The following is a 22,768-nucleotide window of genomic DNA, read 5'->3' as shown; positions in this document are numbered from 1 at the left end:
AACACATTCAACTCAAACTTGACATATGGATATGTCATGAGAAAAATACAGGTCAAGTTCGAATTTGGTTATGGTTCGATGGATTTTTGGCAGAGTTATGCCCCTTTTACTTTGAAAACAATATGAAATTTTCAGTTTCCGTTCATTATCTCCCCAAAGGTACAACACATTCAACTTAAACTTGACATATGGATGCGTCAAAGGAATGCGCAGGTCAAGTTCAAATTTGGTCATGGTTCGATGATTTTTGGCAGAGTTATGCCCCTTTCACTTTGAAAGTAATATGAAATTTTCAGTTTCCGTTTATTATCTCCCCAATGGTACAACACATTCAACTCAAATTTGACAGATGGATATGTTTTTGGAATGCCCAGGCCAAGTTAGAATTTGGTCATGTTTAATTATTTTTTGGCAGAGTAATGCCCCTTTCACTTTGAAAATAATATGAAATTTACAGTTTCCGTTCATTATCTACCCAACAGTGTTACATATTCAACTTAAATTTGACATATGGATATGTCAAAGGAATGGGTAGGTCAAGTTGGAATTTGGTCATGGTTTGATGATTTTTTGGCAGAGTTATTTCCCTTTCACTTTGAAAATAATATAGATACATCTTAGGAATAAGCAGTTTAAGTTTGAATTTGGTCGTGGTTCAATGATTTTAGACAAACTTATCTTTCCTGAATGTTGGAAAAATTTTGAACTTTCAGTTTCAGCACTCATACTTTTAGCCATTATTTTGGCTACAAATATGCAATATGCTATTTTTAAAAGGTTAAGACTGAATAATTTCAGTGCCTTGAACATTGTATGAAAATGGTTTGTGTTAACATTGAAAAGTTTTAAGGGTTTTAAACTTAAAATGAAAAAAAATAATTAATGCACCATCTGAAATTTTGGCTGCATGCGGGGGCATCCGTGTCATGATGACACATTTCTAGTTTTAATTGGCCTGTTGTTTAAACATTAAACAATGCAAAGGTTTTTCACATGTACATGATTAGAATGTTAAAGCCTGCTTTATTTCATCAACATTTTTCTAGCACCGGAACTAGACATATCTGAACAAATCATGTGAACATACTGGTTTTGAAACAAATATGTTTCATTTACAATTTAAAAGTTTGTAAAGATACATTGTTTTTAAAGTTTAAAAACATAGGTATTGATTTACGGATTTTTTTGTGAATGGTTGTAAGTAAATATTAATTAAGATGCTGTTTATTTTAATAAACTAAAAAGCTTCTATATTAGTTTACCTTCAATATGGTACCTTGAATAACAATACGGTTTCTTATTTATAAACAGTCTCAAAATGGTCAAGGTGCCGTTGGACCTGAAACGAGTGATGCCAATGACTATGATGAAGAAGGTGATATTGAGGAAGTCGTTCAGGAACCTGTTCAACTTAGCGACAGGATCAAAACAAAGAGACAGAGGAAAAACGAAAGAAGGAAATCAAGAAAGAAGTAATAACGAACATTAATAGTTTATGTCTCATTTCTTCAATAGTGTTTTAAACAACATTTTGTTCCCGTGACATGATTATAGATCTATTGTGTGTATCACTATTTAAATGAGCATAAATTATGATTGTATTCATCATGATTGTGTTCTATTAAAAAGAGCATTCCGATGACTTTTAAATTCAGATGCATCTGATAGTATGTTTAATATACAAGTGTTTCTTGATGCAAGCGTTATCTCAAATGTGTATTATGTACGAGTAGTTTTATGCATATATATCCCATATACAAATATCTAAAAATTACTTATTGGTGTTAAAGATATTTCAGATGACTATTTTCTTAAGAATAATACGTACGGCATGTGTAGACCAAACAATTTAGTTGATACCATATGTATTTTGTTGATAACATTTGTTTTAAAAAAAATCATGGCTAAGGGGTTGCCTTTAATGGTTGAGTCGAAACGTTTAATTGTGCAATCATAAAAGGCGACACATTTGTTTCGAATAATTATAATCTTCTCATGTATATAGCTCCAGCAGGTGAGCTAGTTTTGACCCCTGGTGTTGCTTTTTGAGTTTTTAGAGGTTTATCAAAATCTTCTCTGTTTCGGATCAATATAATGTACATATATACTGTGTTAGTGCACCGTACATGCCAAAAAACAATTAAAAATGTAATAACATAAGTCTTAATATCAAGGTAAAATGAACTTTAAAATATATAGATTCTATTACACAAAAAATTATATTTGTCAGAGACTATTTAATTCTTATAATTGTTTGTTTTTGGTTTTTATTTGTTTGGGTCGTCAGACCAAACAAATAATGGTAGCGAAAGTTCAGACCATGATGTTCTTATTTGCAAATACCGAAAGTAGTCCAAACTCCTCAAAGCGGTTACGTTCCGTCGTATGTACATTAACGCCAAAAAATTAAGGGGAGATCACTGCGTTAAGATTATCACATGACAGGCGCATTACTTTTCGTAACGAATAAATAGTTCCCGATTGGTCGAAGATTTCTAATATTGTGTTTTTCTTATAGATATACATGCTAATATTCAGCTCTATGATTATTTACTTCATTGTAAAACAAACAACAGGTTTACCGTGAACAGAATATATCGAAATTAATAAGGGTTACAAATTTTAATTATACCCCCACCACAAAATGTGGGAGGAGGGGGTTATAATGGATTCGCTTTGTCGCGCCCGTCCGTCGGTCGGTCCGTCCGTCCGTTTCAATTTTCGTGTCAGCTCTATAAACCCTATACCAATTGAAATATTTTCTTCAAACTTGGCTCAAATGTTCACCTCAACAAGGAGATGTGCAGAACCCATGTTTTCCATGTGTCAGCTCAAGGTCAAGGTCAAATATCAAACAATCAAATATTAGACAGTATGTCATGTCCGCTCTGTAAGTCCTACACTAATTGAAAGATTTTCATCAAACTTGGCTCAAATTTTCACCTCAACAAGGGGATGTGCAGAACCCATGTTGCCTATGTATCAGCTCAAGGTCAAGGTCACAAATACCATTCAATCAAATATTAGACAGTATGTTGTGTCCGCTCTGTAAGTCCTACACTAATTGAAAGGTTTTTTTTAATCTTGAATCAAACGTTCACCTTAACAAGGTAATGTGCAGAACCCATGTTACCCTTTTTCCGACTTAAGGTCAAGGTCACACTTGAAGGTAAAAAAATTGACTTGGAAAATGTTCTTAAATTTTAACATGTATTTGAATATTTCTGAAACTAGAAAAGGTACTTGCTTGAAACTTAAAACATATATAAAGTGTCACAATTAAGATATGCAGGTCACGTTTCATAACTCTGTATGCATTTAAACAAAGTAATGCCCCTTTTTAAGTCTTCAATTTAAATTAATCAAATATTAGACAATAATTATGTTGTGTTCGCTCTGTAAATCCTATACTAATGGAAGAATTTTCTTCAAACTTTACTCAAATGTTCATCTCAACAAGGTTATTTGCAGAATCCATATTACCTTTGTGCAGGCTAAAGGTCAAGGTCACACTTGAAGGTCAAAAGTTGACCTAGAAATTGTTCTTAAATGTTAACATGTACTTGAATATTTCTGAAACTAGCACAGGTATTTGCTTGAACCTTAAAATATATATGAGGTGTTACAAGTAAGATATGCAGGTCAAGTTTCATAACTCTGTATTGTATTTTGACAAAGTTATGCCCCTTTTTAAGTCATTAAATTTACATGCATTCAATACTAGACAATATGTTATGTCCGCTCTATAAATTCTATACTAATGGAAGGATTTTCTTCAAACTTTACTCAAATGTTCACCCCAACTGGGCAATGTGCAGAACCCATCTTACCCTTGTGCCAGCTGAAGGTCAAGGCCACGCTTGAAGGTCAAAAATTGACTTAGAAAATGTTTAGTAAATTGGGAAAATGAAAGGTTATTTGTTACTGTTTCGAACATGATTTGACAATATATATTTATACTAATACCAGTAAAATTAGTCTTTTTCACCAGAGATAATTTCTTTTTATGTATATGTATTTGTGCCACAAGAGTTATTCTCTTAACCACCTTTCCAAGTCGTCTTCTGTCAAGGACATTGGTGTGGGTATGAATCGCATTCAGCGATAGTTCTAGTTTAGAGTAATATGGTATTCTTCAGCCTATTATCTTATAACTCCCCGTGGTCGAGGGTTTAAACGCTCGCTTTGGAAGCGAGAGGTCTGGAGTTCAAATCCCAATTCAGGCAACTCGTGTATTTTTTTTAATTGTTTAAGCCAAACAAACATGGCATTGAATGTCAGTGTTGCAATTAGTCTTAAAGCCAATTTGCTATAGTTATAACACTGGAAACAGCATTGGTGACACTATACAAACAAATTGGTTTATTATCTCACAACCTTCACCTTTCTGACATTCTGAGACCCCAACAAATTCAACGCTTTCTGTGCTTTGATTTATTTGTTTTGTTGTACATATTATTTATTTAATGTCTTGCATATATAGAATGATGTCATTTATTTTTGGCTAAAATGTGATTTAAAGAGCATGCAGATGTCATATCTTGGTTTAATATGCAATGCTAGTTATTTGAATGATTTGTTTAATGCATTTTGTGAGCTTGTAGATAACTGTATGTTATATGTATGTGTTATGTTGTTATGTAGAGGTTAAAGTGACATTATGCTTATATTTTCATAGTCAAATTGAGTTGAATTGACTTTATATTTCAAAAGATTGACTGTTAAAATGGTGATATTTGAAAATATTTAGGATAAAATTATTAATCTGTCTTAAATATAAAAAGGCTGCCCCACTCTTTTTATAAACTGAACGGTACACGTAAATTCGAATGGATATTTTTAGAAAATTCAATATGATCCGTTCGTTATTTATTGTTTTTGCGAAGTCAATTATTAAATCCAAAGGAATTATTGCAAAATGAAAACTTATTTATATATTCACACGTTCACTCACTATATACCCTTGGATGGGCATAATTTCACTTTAAAGTGCCTTTATATTATAATTGAGGTTGCATACCATACTTGAAATTTTATATATGTATATAATTATGCTTATATCACAATTTTCAAACATCAAAGAATATTTAAAATATGTTCTGCTGCAAATATTTTTGACATTATATGTATGCATTCATTTCTTATTGCAAAATTTGACTAAGACTTTGGAAAATAAATTTTTAATTTCTATATTTATTTACATGAAATGTTAAATTCGGTAATATCCTTATAAATAACGCTTTTTGGGACTTACAATATTGATAAATCTTAATTTGATTATAAAATCATAAAAAAAATTGTAATAAAGGATCTTTAATCAAAATATTCCCTGTTTCGGAGTAATATAATATTTATACTGTGTTGATGCACTGTAAACCCAAACAAACCAAAAATCAACATAAAAATGTAAAAACATAATAAGTCGTGTTATCAAGATAAAAATAACTTTTTACTTTAAATTATATAGATTCTATTACAGTCAGAGGCTATTTAATTATTATTATTATTGTTTGTTTTATGTTTTTCTTTTAATTATTTTGTAGTACATGTCACTGTTATATTGAAGCAGAAAGAGGTTTGAAAAGCCTTTAAAGACATATAAATTATTGAAGAAATTTAATATACAAAACACGTGATATCATATTGCTTAAAAATCGTTTAGCGCATAAAAACGCTTTATGTACCTATGATTTATTCAATACCTTGCATATATAGAAATATGTCATTCATTATTGAATAAAATATGATTTAAAGAGCATGTTATTGTCATATCTTGTTGTAATTTGCAATGCTAGTTATTGGAATGATTTGTTTAATGAATTTTGTGAGCTTGTAGTTAGCTGTATGTTATAGATGTGTGTTATATTGGTGTGAAATAAATGCAGTAAAAAAAGATTTTTACTTATTTTATTTTGATTTTGATACAGACCTGTAACGAATTTTGATTATTTTACTTCATAAATCTGATGCTCAAATGAAGAGTTATCAATATTATAAGTTTCAAAAAGCATTATTTGTAAAGCCCGTCTCACATAAAACACGGGTGGGCACACGGTACCCATACGGTATACTCGGTTATACACGGTTTGACTGGTACGAGTATTTAGCTCCAACCGTGCCTTGGGATTAGTTGGTAGGAGTTAGACTCGAATGAAGCACGAGCACGTACGAATAAAGGACGGATATACTCGGTCAAGCAAGGTTTGAACACGATTTGCATCAGTATACATACGATTGTCGGCGGGCCTGGATGGCCATTTTTGCATTCCTTGTTTGCATGGGAACCTTATTCTTTGGATACATTCTAGTATTATGCAGCAAGTACTTTGGGTAGATCTAGCAATTGAGGATGGCAGCAGGTAGTTGTGGTTTTCGTTGTAAAGTTAATATTGAGGTAGAGGCTGTGTAAAACCGTAAAAGGCCGTGTGAGACCGTGTATACCCGTCCTAGACCGTGTCTGCCATGTATGATTCGTCCTTAAACCGCATTGGTCGTATGACGATCGTATGAAACCGTATGTGCACTCGAGTGAATCGTTCCGGTATCGTGTGACATTCGGGTGATAATCGGGTGTTGGATGTAGGACTTGGGGACGGTCTCGTACGATTCCATACGATTTATATGAGGGCTCATTTAAACAGATCACCAAAATATGTACATGTAAGAGCCAGCGTTAAGTAGGGGTAATTTTGATTAGTTCCATCGCCAGGCAAGTACATGTTTGTGGGATGCTCGTTTAAACAACCGATTTTATTTCAATAATTATTTTGGCGAATCACCTGATAAAAGCACAAGTGTTCGGCGTGTGACACATACATTGTATAAGCATGATGAAAACCATTATAGAACACTAGTGTCTATGTTTACACACATATCATGTCTAAAAAAATTGATAAAAAGTGTTGGGTATAATATTAAAGTGACAACGTATGTAACTCCGTAGGTTGGAGAAGATAAAATACATGTATTACGGTTGTTCTGTTTAACAAGTGACAAGTAGGCCGGAGAAGACAAAATATTACGGTTGTCATGTTCAACAAGATACTGTGTAAATATGATTTGTTCGATTTTCTAAAACTTGGTTAATAATGATAACCATGAAAACTGAATTTGGCACAATATTTGAACTCGGTGTGACCGAAGACACTCCCTCTAGGACAAACTATGGCCTCGATGTTTACATCTAGATACCACGACTAAAACACTGCCCCTGTGCTTTTCCTCAACCTCAGGTTTTTATGCGTGTAAAAAAATATTTTAAAGACGGCTTTCGTCGAAAATTTCACTTTTACTTTACGAAACAAAATTGTCACAAAATAGAATAGAATATCATACAGAAAAAAATTATTTCATGCAAGCACTGTGAGTCATGTATTTGCGACTTTCAAATGGTCACTCTTTCGGCGTAATTTGTCAATATTCGCATTTTCCAAATCGTTTTTAATAAAGAAATATTTATATTTTCGGAGTGTACAGTAGTCAGCAAATTAAAGTCAATAACTTTTAACTTTTATGTGGCAACCTTCCCAACTCCCTGTCATTTCTCATTTTAGACTTTGAATATTGTTAAGATTAAAAGAAACTTCGGTGTCATCTTTGATTCAAAAATGAACATGACAAGGATAATTACAATAACTCGGTATGTAAAGCATATTATCCACAACTTAGACAAATATGCAGAATGCAGAAATATATAAACAATTGGTGCATCAAAACAGCTTGTGACTTCATTGGTTATCTCGCGCCTAGATAACAGTAATGCACTACTGTATGGAGTATCTCTAACATTAATTAACAACCTGCTGATCGTTCAAAATATCGCTGTCCGCATCATCTCCAGAACTTCACGGTAAAACCAAATTACGCCAGTATTTAAATAACTACACTGACTTCCGGTGCATTACTGAGTTCAGTTAAAATTTTAACTCATACCTACATAGCTTTAATCGGAAAATCACGAGAATATATAGAGCTAGTGTTACCCAATGAATATGCTTTCTTAGAACAAAGCACTTACTTCAGTGAACTACCGACAATTTGAACATGTAGCACCAAAACTGCAGCCGATGTGACTTTGTGTTCTTTTCAAACTATTTCAACCACGCTTATAAATAGAGTTTCCATTTGGAATAATCTGTATTTTACGGAGACTGTGTTACCATTACTTGATATTAATCACAAATTCACTACATTGTACATATACTAAGTTTAATATGATCTCTTTGTTAATTGTTGTAAACTATTGATTCAATATAATTAAAAATGCAACTTAAATGTCGAGTGTTCATTATATTATATAAGTTTTGTGAAGTTATCTATTATTGCATGATATTTTGTTTTTAATATTTTAACATCAGACGACTAGTCTTGACTAAAATCTGTCCTGCTATTTTAATCATATTGTTTATAAGTGATATCACTGTCTATATGAAACGTGTACAGGTAAATGAAAATAGCGCTGTATAAGTAATAATAATAATAAGAGCAACAATAATAGCAATAATAATGATAATAATAATAGTAAGTTTGATAATCAGTGTCAAAGGTATGTCAGCTTTCAAGATGTATTTAGTTTTCAAGTTTTATCACTTGAAAGAAATCGCTTGCGTTCATAGGAAAAACATTACGTATTTTATAAATTACACAGACACATTATCCGTCAGACCATGTTTTGTCGGTATATTCTAGCATTATGATACATCATGTGAGGAGGAAATATTGTGTTGCCATTTTAAATAGACTTACATTAATAACAACCAAGAAATCCGACAGTATAGCAGTATTATTAGGAAGACACTATGTTACTAGTATGTCAGCGGATAGCCTGGGATTCAGGCGTTGATATTTTTTTGCTTATTCATAACTTACGCGCTATTTCATACTCGATCGTCATAGATAACAAAACATCTCTGGTTTTGATAGATTTGCCGAACAGAAGCACATAAAAAAATCGACAGACTGGAACCCAGGCTAGTCAGCGGACTAAAGTACAAGGAAATGGACTTCATGTATTCATTGCAATTTATTAATATTATATAGACTATTGAATTATATAGAGGATATTGCATGAGTGTAGGTTCAGTACTGAATTTATTGAACGACTTAAATAAAATTTTAATATGCAAACCTCTGGCGAGCAAAGTATTTTTTTATTCAACTCGTTCAATTAATTCAGTAATAAACCCACACGAATATCAAATACCTAAAATAAAGACTACTCATAGTGCAAAAGAATCATTTTTCATTGATGCACCTGTAGTATAACGCTAACATTTAGAGCGTCTTTACACTATGTTTGTATTAATTAAAGAACGTCTAGTCAAATTATATGCTCGCCCGTGCAATACCATGTTTACGGAGTTTTAAGTTATGTTATAACACTTTGCTATGCTGTGATATTAGGAGTACATTATATTTATTTTTTTATCACTAGAGATCGTCATGACAGACCTATTTCGCAAATATACCCTGGAGCATATCCTTTACACTACACTAGCTACTAGACTTTACCACATGGCTTCACTGAAGTACATGTTATTGTCATCTCCTTATCTGCAGACATGTATACACGATTTAAGACACTATCTATCAAAATATCTTTGTCTTTTGCCTTTGGGCTTGCACTTTTATCAACTAGGTTTATCTACTGAAATGCCTTGCATGCAAACATTTAAACTATGTTACATACATTGAGGTTTTTATTATTAATTATTTTTGACATATCGGCTAAGATATTTTAATAGATAACGTCTGAAATCGTCTTCAATAGAAGACAGAGTTAAAAAATTTATTTTTAGAAACCGCAATTTCAAATGGCCTACTAATGTTTGCGATATTTCGGATTTTTGCTTTTTTTAAATTGGGGTATTCTAAAATTGACTTTGGTTGTCAAACCTATTTTTCAACCATAGTACTACCGAAATGCACAACATTTTCCAAAGGATTTCAAATAAATATATAGGCCTTTTTACAATACAATATTTCCATAGAAACGGAAGCAGCATTTCGCGCATGCGCATTTTGCGGGGGGGGGTGAAAGAGCAAAAATGAAAGAATAAATTTATATATCGGTATTCAACAACTTCATTAACAATCTGATATAATCTAAATGATTAACCACGAGTTTAGAATAGTTTATTATTTTGATAAATTATGATGCAATTGTGAATTTAAGTAATCAAGTGGAACATTTCTGCATTTACGCATTAATTCATAGTCTTACATTTAAAAGACCCTGAATGATGCATTTGGTTCTAACAAAAAACCATTCGTATACAAGCAAAAGAAAACAACCATCTCTTAAGCGTCACTTTGATAAATATCTTCCTATAAAATACTCGGTAAAACCGAGATGTTATCATTGGTAGTGTCATTATTAAAGCACAGATGTCATAAATGCGAATTCTATGGTAAATAGTCTTTCTTATTCTCATACGTTAAAGCTTAAATAAACGTGATTAAATAAACGTGATGTCACCTGAAAAAACCAGTAATTTTGACATGGCTTAAAGCGGTTAGTACGTAAAACGTGATTTGATATTTATATTAGATGAAAATAATATGCGGAACAAACTAATTCAATGAACAAACGCATACCAAAGTCCTCTGCTTAAAGTATCATTCGACGATGTTTTCATTAGTATTGTAATATATCACAATGGGACTGTACTTTGGAGGGTATCCGTTCCCAAAATTCCAGATGCGATGTGTTCCTTTTGAAAACTGCTTTTGAACGTGTATGCTTATCATATTTGATTGTATCCCTACACTGCAAATAATATGTCTTTTGATCCATCTTTTAATTGAAAGTTCCCGTTTTTAAAATAACAAGTTAACATAATTATATAGATCTAAACAGTTGACTTAACATAATAAAAACACATTTACAAGCTCGTATCTTTCACTGCATATAATACATAATCAAGTTGGCACGTTCGCATTTTCAAAAGTAGTTTTCAAAAAGAACACTTTACACGCTTGGAATTTTGGCAACATTTCAATCACCACGGCATATGTAGAGAATATCTTTTGCATATCAACACATTTTAAATAGACATTGTGTACGATTTTGTTTTTATGTTTTACCTATGCAATAAACAAAGTAACAAATAAACATTGCTTATAACAGACGTTTTTAAGGCTGTGTCTTTCTTTTTTTCCATACAATGAGAAGGGCTTTAATTGAAATTATTGCTGGCATTTTTAAAAAGTAGCTTACTACTTTCCGACCGTCCTCAGATCTTGATGATATTTGGTATACACACAATAAGAAATGTCAGCTTTACTTCCGCAGCATTTGTATTTGAATATTAAAATAAACAGCGTTACGATGACGTCAAGGCGCCCTCTATCGGCGGCGGTGGAATTGCGTCTTTCTATCTATATACCGGTCTGTTGTATCAATTGTTATTCGATTTCCTCCGTTTAAATTTTATAATGTTCAGAAGACGTAGGCCTTTTTAAAAATGTCTTTTTTAAAAATTTGCTAAAAATTCTGCGATTTTACAGTTTTTACCTCCGTTCCAACGTCTACACATGTTAAAAATATAGCCAACAACAAAGGTATGAAAACTTATTCCATAAAAAATATCTTAAAAAGCTAAACCGGTGTCATCTGCTGGTGTATACACCGAGGCGGCCCAATGAATTTTCGCACAATATATCCTATAGTAGATCCATCACATTTGGTGGCTTTAACTTGTAACAAAAATACTTTCCAACAAAATTTAGCACAAAAATAACACATAAGCCCTTGGATTTTTTCTGACGCTTTTATTTTGTACAAGCACTATAAAATAAACCAAATAACAACTGTGGTGTATTCTGGCGCATAGTACTTCTGAAACCTTCCACCAAGAAATGAAATCCTGCAAAGATACACAAAAAACAACCTTTAAAGTACTCGGAGAGGAATTTTCATGTATACAATTACAAAAAGATAGTTTAAATGTAAACAGTCTTACAAAGGATGGCTTGAAATGGGTCACTTCAAAATTTAGAATAACTACTTTCTAGACTGCAACGGGCTTAGTCTAATTCCGTACCAGGGTAACACCACACATGCGGATTCGTGAATAGGTCAAATATGTCCCTACAAACATTTAGTTTAAGATATAAAGAAATTATTTACTTGTGTGTAATTCTTGTTGGAAGGTAAGGCCATTGTGATTTAAGTTACAATTTTGCTTTTTTGTAATTTCTTTTTAAACTTTAATCTGTAGAGTCATCTTAATTTTTACATTTTCATCTGCATACCATTCGAGCATATCTTCATTAAACGGGTCTTAAATTTGACGCTTCACTAATTTCATGATAACTGGCATTACACCGTTATCCTCGTGCTTTTTGAGGACTGTCTTGACCGTTAGGCAATTATATGGGATTTACTGTAAGTATCGATTTTGAATACGGGCCTATTTGTTTAAATGTATTATGAATTCACTCAAATTCAGCACGAAATATGCGTGTCATTGTGATTCTTAGCACAGTGAAAGACACATTTATTCCCTTATTGTGGATTACCGAAATCATTGTAGCTTCTTCATTGATCTTTTTGTTCCTTTGGTAAGTAATTTTCTAAGATTATTTTCGCACTATTTTAATTTACCTTAATGTATGACATAAGAAGACGATTACTGATTTATTATGAGTGTACGTCGGATTTGTTTTTCTTTAAGGTGTTACGGTGATTCCGCATTGTCAGCTATGTATGATTTTAACTATAAGTGTCCAGCGTGAGAGTAGATTAAAATTAATTTTTTGAGAGGTTTCTATAAAGTGACCAGTCTGCAAATATGTGCAATAAGCAGCTAACCAGACTAGTTAGCTACCTACCTACACATTATATATGTATATAAAAACACATGGGTTTGTAGGTAACAGTAAAATATCATCCCGAGGAAACTACGCCTCGGGTTACAGTATTTTTACAAGGGATGATATTTTTACTGTTACCCACAAACCCATGTTTTATTTATTTTATTACCCCGAATAAATACTGTGATTATCTGAATTTGTAAACTAAATCTAACTGTAACAACAATAAACCAAGAGTAGCAATAACTAAAGTGTCCTTAACTTGCAAGTTTTAAGTGTACCGTAGGCCTACTTGAGAAGCTGTTTTTCTTTTATTCTTTTAGCAAGTGATGATATCTACCAGTCATCAATATACAATAAGCTGTGTTTTATTTAGAAAACAAAACACTAACCCATTTATAAGGTTATGATCTGTGAAATCTGATCCTTCTGTATCCAGAATATTCTTCGCATGGTTTTTGACAAAGTTCATTTACAAAATAACGATAATATCTTCCTACAGATGTCTGTCCACCAACTCTATCTGTAACGTTTTGTTAAATAATTCTTTGTTACATATCGTGTCCCCACTTTAGTGGCGGGCATTTAGATTTACCCTTGTCCGTCCGTCCTTCCGTCTGTCCGTCCGTTCTCTTTTGTGTCGCACGTAACTCAAAAAGTATTTGACCTAGAGTCATGAAACTTGACGGGAATGTTGATCAGCATGTGCAGTTGTTCACCTGGGTATTTTCGTGCGGATTTATTCAGTATTTTTAGAGTTATTGCGCTAAACCTAGCAACGGTTACGGAAAGTCCGCGCCGTTGTATATAGCGTCTGCACCGTTGTCAGAACGTCAGAACAGAAAGTTGACAAATTTCGTTAAAACAAATTGACAGAACAATTGTTGAAATTGCACAGATGATTTTATACATTTACTGTAATAAACAAGAGTATTTACTTCAATATAAGTGTCTCTTGTACGGAGATTGACTCAAAAATTTACCACTTCTCTCGGTTCAAATTTCATGTACATTTATTTACAAAAGTTTTTTGTAAAACAATCATATATATCAAATGTAACATATATTGTGAACTTATCGATCTTATAGTGAATTTATTTTTACGTTACATGCAAATATTCTTCTTTTACTATATAAAACGGATTTGTCTAAATACATAGAAAATAAAATGGCACGTACCTTTTAGTTGTTTACCTTCCTCCAAATTGGATGGAAGCACCGTATCACGGAAAATCTGCACCGTTTACGTACCCGACAGTGAGCAATGGCTGATGATAACGACTCGTATGACATTCTTTCCCAAGCATTTGATATAATGCACAAAGATAGTTTTTAACACAGATCATATACTGTGACAGTAAAACGCTTTTATCAACATTTTGCAAATAATTTTCAATTTGCTCTTACTTCAAACCACTTGCCCCTTATTGATGTGGGTTCGAATACCACCAGGACCTTTGGATTCTTTCCTGTGATTAAGCTATTGTGCTAGCTTACAGGTGCCCGTTTGTGCTTGAAATAATGCAAGGAGGGACACCTGCGTCATAGAGTCTATAACCTAAAGCAGTATTTGTTCTCCTTTAAATGAAATGATTCAGAATGCTGAATGCGCAATTTGTCTCCGACAAGTACTTGATGTAATATACCGTCACTATAGACAATCTTTGGATTATCAATATAAAATGCCCATGTGTATAACGTGTGGAACGTTGCAAAAATTAAAACATATTTTTATGTGATAAAGTATTTAAATTTATATTGTATAATTTTATATTTATGTTGTAACACATAGATACCTATGTGGTAAAATTCCGCATGTGTATTGTATAAAAATATTCATGTTCTTTATTTTTATTTACATTCAAAACGTATCTATTTATATGGTAAAAATATAGATGCAAAAATTACACATTTATATTCTATAAAAAGTAACTAGATATTTGTTCAATCTTGTATCATTGGTAAAGAACGAAAGCGTCCTGGTGCCAATTTATAATGATAAAAAAAAGATAAATCATACGTAGAGAATAAAAAAGGCCTAATTAGAAGTTTATAACTCCTACGTAGGACTGTTTAAATCCTATGTAGAACTTTAAAACGCAGGAGTTACAGACCTTTTTACAATAACGGCCTCGCCATTTTTAGCAGAAACATCCCTTGATGTCGCCCCAGCCAGTGTTATATCCTCGTAACTAACTCGTTTCATATACTAAAACTATTACAAATTGCGTCTGACTTGTTTCCGTACTTATTTACAGCGCGTCGCATTTTTAAAGCGCTTACGTCACATGTCTGTTTGTTAGGGGGCAGGGGACATATTCGAATGATGGCCCGGTCAAATTTTTTTATAACTCAGACATGGTGTTTTGAAGGTACTGATAACTTCTGATATTTCTCTGTCATTGTAATTCTTTCTTGTTTGTGTGTAGGAAATGAGAAGTATTTTTGGGTTTTTACCCGAAACTAAGCATTTTGGTAGCTTTATATGTATTTCTGACTCTCCGAATGGAGGTGAAAAAGTTAAAAATCAAGCTTTGACAGTTGGCGCCAAACAAGTAAGAAATTTCACATAAATTTTGTGAAAAATCTAAACGTATGACAGACACTATTGGTCATTTCTGAAAATGCCATAGCTTGCACTGCGTGTTACTGATATTTTTAAAGGAATCGGGCGGATTCTGGAGTATGCTGCACCTTCATGAAGATTGCCCATATTGGTATATTTTAGGTGTGATTTTGGCTGGGTGGGGGTAAATATAAATTGCTGTCAGTCATTTTTTGAAGGAGCAATTCATGCAAACTATTATTTTCTTCAATGTATGTCATATATCATTGAATAATGCTGTGCAACTGGTTATCTGCCTGTGAAACAGATTTTGAAATATTTGGAATTGTGTTTCTGGTCAGTGGTCACACTGAAATACAAAATTGTTCATTTTTAGCACGCGATTGGGAACTGTACATGTTTTTGCTTTTGATAGTGGGTATATAGTGGCTGCGGTTTCAAATGTATTAATTCTACAATTATTCAATATCCTCTTCAACGTTACAATAATGGAATAAAATCCATTAAAATAGTGATTCAGAAGTGTAAGTGTCGAAGGTTGGCGGAAATTTCAAGGACTGGTATTAAAGTTAAAAAAAAAAAAACACAAAAAAAAACACATAAGCGGAATGAAAACCCTGTTATAAATTTATCTCAAATGTTCATGATCCTCGAACATATAATCAAAGGATTTTGAACAACAAAAAAAAAAACGTTGTCTTTTTCGTTTTTTTTTTTTGTTATTTGTCATTCAATCTGAATAGTCTGCTTACCTTTTACGTTTGGTTTATGTTCTTTTCTCCATAGAATATACGCATGTACGAGTCTTTGGATAGAAAAACACATGCATGTATTATGGTAGTAACAAATGCGATATCATATAAGGAACATGTCGGACTTTTTTTCTCATTGGTTCGAATCTTGACTGTGCATTGCGTAAGTAATATTTGTAAATTGGAACCGATGTTGCTAAGGGCGCAGCTCTTTATGCAAAAACAATGGTGTATCCATCCGTCTTTCATGAACATAATTTCATGTTGTTTTTGAAAACTTATAGAAGTTCGGTAAATTAAATCTCTTTTTGTCTTAGAATTTATAGGTATATAATAATAAGAAAATTATGTTATAGTAGTTTTTCTGAGACTATGCATTTTGCAATATACAAAAGGGTTGGCTCAGAAGTTTATATATCATTATATGGGAGTCCTCTTCTTAATTGATTTACATCAATCTAATAAGTAAAGTTTTGTTTTTAAGTAAATTTGCATTAAGTCATTATAAAAAGTTAGATTGGCCAAAATAAAAACACAAAACACCTATACCCCCAGTATATATACACTGCCTTACAGCTTGGCCAAATATTATATAGTTACAGCATGTTACTTAATTTCACATCTTAAGTTGAAAGCCCTTAACAATGTCATGACAGGACAGGTTCAGTCCACTACATATATCTAGCGGATGTGAAGGTCAGATATTACAGGCAATAGCGTATATGAAAGGTCATAATCTTAAGCCTTCTTTAATACGGATTAAACTTTTGTTAAGTGCACTATTCTTCAGTATATGCCATAAACTAATATTATTTATGTCACAAATATTGAGCGTTTATTGTGTATCTTTATTCATTTTTAATACGTGATAGAAAAAGATAAATTAAAAACAATATATTTACAGGGAAGCGATCGAAATTGAAATTATTTTAGATGTAAATGGATTTATTGGACTAGCAAAGTTACTTTTTAGTAACCTTCAAGATGATAAATGATATGTAATATCGTATTAAACGAACAATTGATTATACAATAGTATCTCAAACGACACGACACTGTTGTGAGAAACATAGACGTTTATGGGGAATCAATACATATCCGAAATAAAATAAACACTTTAGTACAAGCAAGACGAGTGATCTTTACTTACTTATTATATGTTATTTTTCCAGTCTAGGAGATGCTTCGTTACGATCTAAAAAGGAAGATATTTTTGTGTTGTGTACTGACCGGTGTTACAGTGATGATTGTGATTGGTTACCGTCACCATTACAGGAAGGATCCGGACAACAATCACTGGTCCAACAATAGGGTAAGTATTGACCTTACAAGAAGAAGAAGAAGAAGAAGAAAAGTTTATTTCCAACTTGTACAAATAGAGTACCTCGTTGTTTCAAGTACATATAAAATATTATAATATTAACAATGTCACAATGATAAGGAGCTAATATGAAAAATATGTCAGCTAATTCAACATACTGCAGTAGAGAATAACAAAGTGTGCAAATGTATAGAATGCAAAATGCATACACTATACAGATAATTTAAACAATCATTATTAATTATTGTACTTTATCAAATATTTAAATTTATCAACACTCCTAACAAAGATTCAAAGTATATTTGACTTTATTACTTAAATTAACTGACAGTACTAAATAGCTTAATTTATTGTAGTTCTTAGTATTACTATTGATTAACCTGTACTATTTAAGACACATGCTTGGAGAACGGAAAAAAAAATTATTTCTTATAGCAATGTATTTATAAGTCCGATACGAATTCGACCAGCAAGGTAAATGTATTTAGATAGGTTTTTTAAAGTGACGTTATTTTTCGAATTAAGTAGCTGTGTAAATTTGTACATGCTAGGACGCCTATAAAAATAAGGTTTGATGTACTGTAGACGCAAAGTTTGATAAGCGTTACATTTAAGGATAAAATGGTACTCCTCCTCAATGTCGGATGTTCCACATATTAGACACGTTCGTTGTGTTCTTTCAATACGATTTCTACCATGTCTGCCGGTTTCTATACGTAACGTGTGAGCTGACACACGAATTCGTGTCAATGATTGACGTAATTTTTTCGTTTTAATTTTATTTAAGTAATCACTGATGAACGAACTCATCCTTAATGTAAACATATAAATTATTTAAAATGTTGTTATCACGCAAACCCGCTCGCCATTGTTGTACGTAACAGTCTATAAGCCGCTGTTTGAATACAGGCGAGAAAATGAGCAACTAATACGCTATCTTGAAAATCCCAGACGTCAGAAAACCCATATTGTGCAAGTAAAAGTTTAACTTTACTGGCCCAAGTTCTCATATTACCGTTTAAACATCTCTTCAACGATTCGTTATACACGTATCTAATTATAATGTTATCCGTATTTAAAAAGATGCAGCCAAAATTTTATAATTTGAAAATATCTTGTTATATACAAAGGGTACCCGTGCTAATTCCCCGTAAACTGCTGCATTACTAGTGCTTTGTTTCACTCCCAAAATTGCTTTGCAAAAAACTCAAATGTATACGCTCTATTTCCTTCGTTTTTGAAAATCCCCATATCGGACAGGCATAATTTAAAATAGAACCTACGAATGCATCAAATAGTTTTCATGGATAACGTTGGACTTAGATCGAATTTATTAATGTTACCTAACAATACGTGTTTCGCTTTCAATGCTTTACCAATAACGTATTGGTTATGTAAAACAAATGAACCAGTATAATTAAATACAATGCCCAGATAATTAAAGTCATTCACTATATTCTAAAGGTTGATTGTTATAATACCATCGTTCTTCCTGTTTAACTGGACCCCTTTTACGAAATACTACAACTTTAGTTTTATCTATATTAACTTTGAGACCCCAGTAACTACAGTACTCGTATAATTTATTCAAACTATTCTGTAAGTCTTGCGTGGAGTTGCAAATTAAAACCATATCATCGGCAAACATTAATATAATTACACAAACGTCATAAAATGATAGACCTGATGTATTTGTATCTTGTAAAAAAAGTTCTAAGTCTTCTAAGAAGAGAGCAAACAATGCCGGAGAATTATTGAGGCCCTGTCTGAGACCAATGGATATTTCGAAAAATTCTGAGCACTTATTACAACTCTTAACGCACGATTTAACTATCGCGTACATAGCCTTAAACATTTGTAATATTTTGCCACTCAAGACCCATGTTTAAAAAGTTTAAACCATAATGCATTACGATATACAGAGTCAAATGCTTTTTGTAGGTCAATAAATGCGCAGGGCAGTCTTAAATTTTGAGATAAAACATGTTCTATAATGCTATGTAATACAAATGCTGCGTCTACAGTGCTTCTACCCTTTCTAAAACCAAATTGGGCGTCCGAAATAAAATTGTTTTTCTCAAACCAATTTTCTACTCGAGATGTAAGTATACTGGTAAAAAGTTTACCTAAATTACTTATCAAGGTAATCCCGCGGTAATTATTTGTCATGTTTTTTGTCCCCCTTTTATGAATGGGTACTATAAATCCTTGTGACCAAGACTCAGGGAAATGTCCCGAATTAAAAAACTTTGTTAAATAAATCTGTGATATGACTACCTATAATATCTATTGTTTCTATAAAATATTCATTTATTAACTGATCACTAGGACAAGGAGATTTGTTCCGCTTAAGACCCTTAACTGCGTTAGTAACTTCTTGTAGAGATATTTGAACGTTTTAATCATGGAATGTAGGGTTATTGACATTAAATCGTGACTTTCGTTAAAGCGTTCCACGTCGTCAATTACCGTTGTGCTAATATCACTATATAAATTCGAAAAATACGTCTTAAATTCATCCGCCGGAATATTACCATTTTCATTGTTACACTTAGTCTTGAAATGTTTCCAAGAAGTCACGAGGGCTTCTTGTTTTTTAATTCAATTAATTCTCGAGATTTTTAATTTTATAAGCTCGTTTCTTTTTACGGATAGTACGTTTAAAACGATTTTTTACATCACAAAGTAAATTCCTATTAACATCGGATTTACAATTATTGAAAACCCTTAGCGCCGATTTATACTCATTTTTAAGACCTAAGCATTCTGAGTCAAACCATTTCCTTGAAACTCCTTCTTAAATAATGGGTCTGCCGTTTCTATTATTGCTGTTGAAAATTGAAAAATTGCAGAGTCTATATACAAAGAGTCGTTAAAAATAGTATTACAAGACTTGTTGAAGATTTTAACGCAACGCGAGAAAGTAAAAACTAAAATTGTATACATGTATAATAATGAAATGCATTCATTATGTTGAAATGCGTGTATCTTGTTAAAATGCGTTTCTCATGTTACAATGCGAGACCGTTAAAAGCAAAATTGATTGTATAATGTTAAAATTTGTAAAGTTAGTTGAAATTCTTATAGCATGTTATAATGTAGGTACAATGTTGAAATGTACGTATTTTTAGCTCGACTATTCGATAAGAATAAGTAGAGCTATTGTAGTCACCCGAGCGTCGGCGTCGGCGTCTGCGTCGGCGTCGGCGTAACCACTTATGTTAAAGTTTTTGTAATAGTTCAAATATTTTTAAAGTCCATTGACATATGGCTTTGAAACTTTGCACACTTGTTCACCATCATTACCCCAACTTGTAAACAGGAGGAGGTAACTGTATCAAGCATTTTGACAGAATTATGCCCCTTTTTCGACTTAGAATTTACGTTAAAGTTTTTGTAATAGTTCAAATATTTTCAAAGTCCATTGACATATGGCTTTGAAACTTTGCACACTTGTTCACCATCATTACCCCAACCTGTAAACAGGAGGAGGTAACTGTATCAAGCATTTTGACAGAATTATGCCCCTTTTTCGACTTAGAATTTACGTTAAAGTTTTTGTAATACCTCAAATATTTTCAAAGTCCATTGACATATGGCTTGTTCAACATCATTACCCCAAACTGTAAACAGGAGGAGGTAACTGTATCAAGCATTTTTTTTACTATCAAGCACTAAGAATAGTCGAGCGTTGCTGTCCTACCGACATCTCTTGTTGAGAAATATTTCTATCATGCTGAAATGTGTGTTTCATGTTCAAATGCGACAATTTTGTTCAATTCTTTATTAAGATTATTCAGGCCGCCGGCATGTACATCACAAAAAAGTTCTTATATTATATAATGCTGAAAGTAGTGCAAAATGTTGAAATATGCGTATCACGTATTCTTATCACTTCAATTGTATTTCAATGTGAATGTGTTGTGTAAATGTTTTCATCTTGCTGAAGTTTTTGTTGTTTAATCTTGAAATGCGAGTGATTTGTTGAAATCCTAGTATCGTATCATATTGTAAATTCTGTGTCATGCTGACCATGTGACATATTAAATAATGTGTATAATGTTAAGTTAAATATGTAGTGTTGAATGATGTGCATCATGTTGACTTAAGTGTGTTATATTGAAAATTGTTGAATGATGTGTGTCTTGTTGCATGTTGTGTGTAATGTTAAATGATGTGTGTCATGTTAAATGATGTGTGTCATGTTGAATGATGTGTGTCATGTTAAATGATGTGTGTCATGTTGAATGATGTGTGTCATGTTGAATGATGTGTGTCATGTTAATGGTGTGAGACATGCTAAATGATGTGTGTCTTGTTGCATGATGTGTGTCATATTAAATGATGTGTGTCATGTTGAATGATGTGTGTCATGTTAAATGATGTGTGTAATGTTGAATGATGTGTGTCTTGTTGCATGATGTGTGTCATGTTAAATGATGTGTGTAATGTTGAATGAAGTTTGTCATGTTCAATGATGTGTGTCATATTGCATTATGTGTGTAATGTTGCATGATGTGTGTCATGTTGTATGATGTGTGTCATGTTAATTGTGTGTGTCACGTTGAATGATGTGTGTCATGTTGAATGATAAGTGCCATGATGAATGACGTGTGTGTCATGTTGAATGATGTTTGTCACGTTGAATGATGTGTGATATGTTGAATAAAATGTGTCACGTTGAATGATGTGTGTCATGTTGAATGATGTGTGTCATGTTGAATGACGTGTGTGTCATGTTGAATGACGTGTGTGTGTCATGTTGAATGATGTGTGTCATGTTATATGATGTGTGTGTCATGTTGAATGAAATGTGTCACGCTGAACGATGTGTGTCATGTTGAATGATGTGTGTCATGTTGTATGATGTGTGTCATGTTGAATGATCTGTTTCATGTTGAATGAAATGTGTCACGTTTAATTATTATGTACCTTACTCAATTGATTTTTGTATTATATGTATCTTACTTGTTCGATTCTAGTTGACAGTGTTTTGAAAATATGATTTGTTGTATTTGATTGATTGATTGATTGATTTATTGATTGATTTATTTATTTATTTATTTATTTATTTATTTATTTTTCATTCATTCATTCATTCATTCATTCATTCATTCATTCATTCATTCATTCATTCATTCATTCATTTATTTATTTATTTATTTATTTATTTATTTATTTATTTTATTTATTGCAGATGTCCAATGATCATTTATCCACTAAGCTTCCAGGTCACACAGATTTGGACAATCTTACCTACAAAGGAACCAAAGAAAAGATAAAGATCCTAGCTAAGATTATTCACCGCGCAAA

The 22,768-nt window shown here is 32.4% G+C and overlaps 1 long non-coding RNA gene across 2 annotated transcripts; it reads left to right on the top strand.

Annotated features, from left to right (window-relative positions):
- Window positions 1-12,352: 12,352 nt before the first annotated feature.
- LOC132718628 (uncharacterized) lies at window positions 12,353-22,768 on the top strand. Of its 2 annotated transcripts, none has more exons than XR_009624124.1 (3): window positions 12,353-12,388; window positions 17,307-17,446; window positions 22,653-22,768. It is a non-coding gene; the product is annotated as an uncharacterized LOC132718628 (long non-coding RNA). The 2 variants fall into 2 exon arrangements; XR_009624123.1 differs by lacking the exon at window positions 12,353-12,388 and adding an exon at window positions 12,479-12,564.

The sequence above is a fragment of the Ruditapes philippinarum genome, unplaced genomic scaffold (assembly GCF_026571515.1).
Source record: "Ruditapes philippinarum isolate M1 unplaced genomic scaffold, ASM2657151v2 ctg4532_1_1_1_1, whole genome shotgun sequence".
In the NCBI taxonomy this organism is placed as follows: domain Eukaryota; kingdom Metazoa; phylum Mollusca; class Bivalvia; order Venerida; family Veneridae; genus Ruditapes; species Ruditapes philippinarum.
The sequence above is the reverse complement of the archived record's forward strand: the minus strand, read 5'-3'. Positions and strand labels throughout refer to the sequence as shown.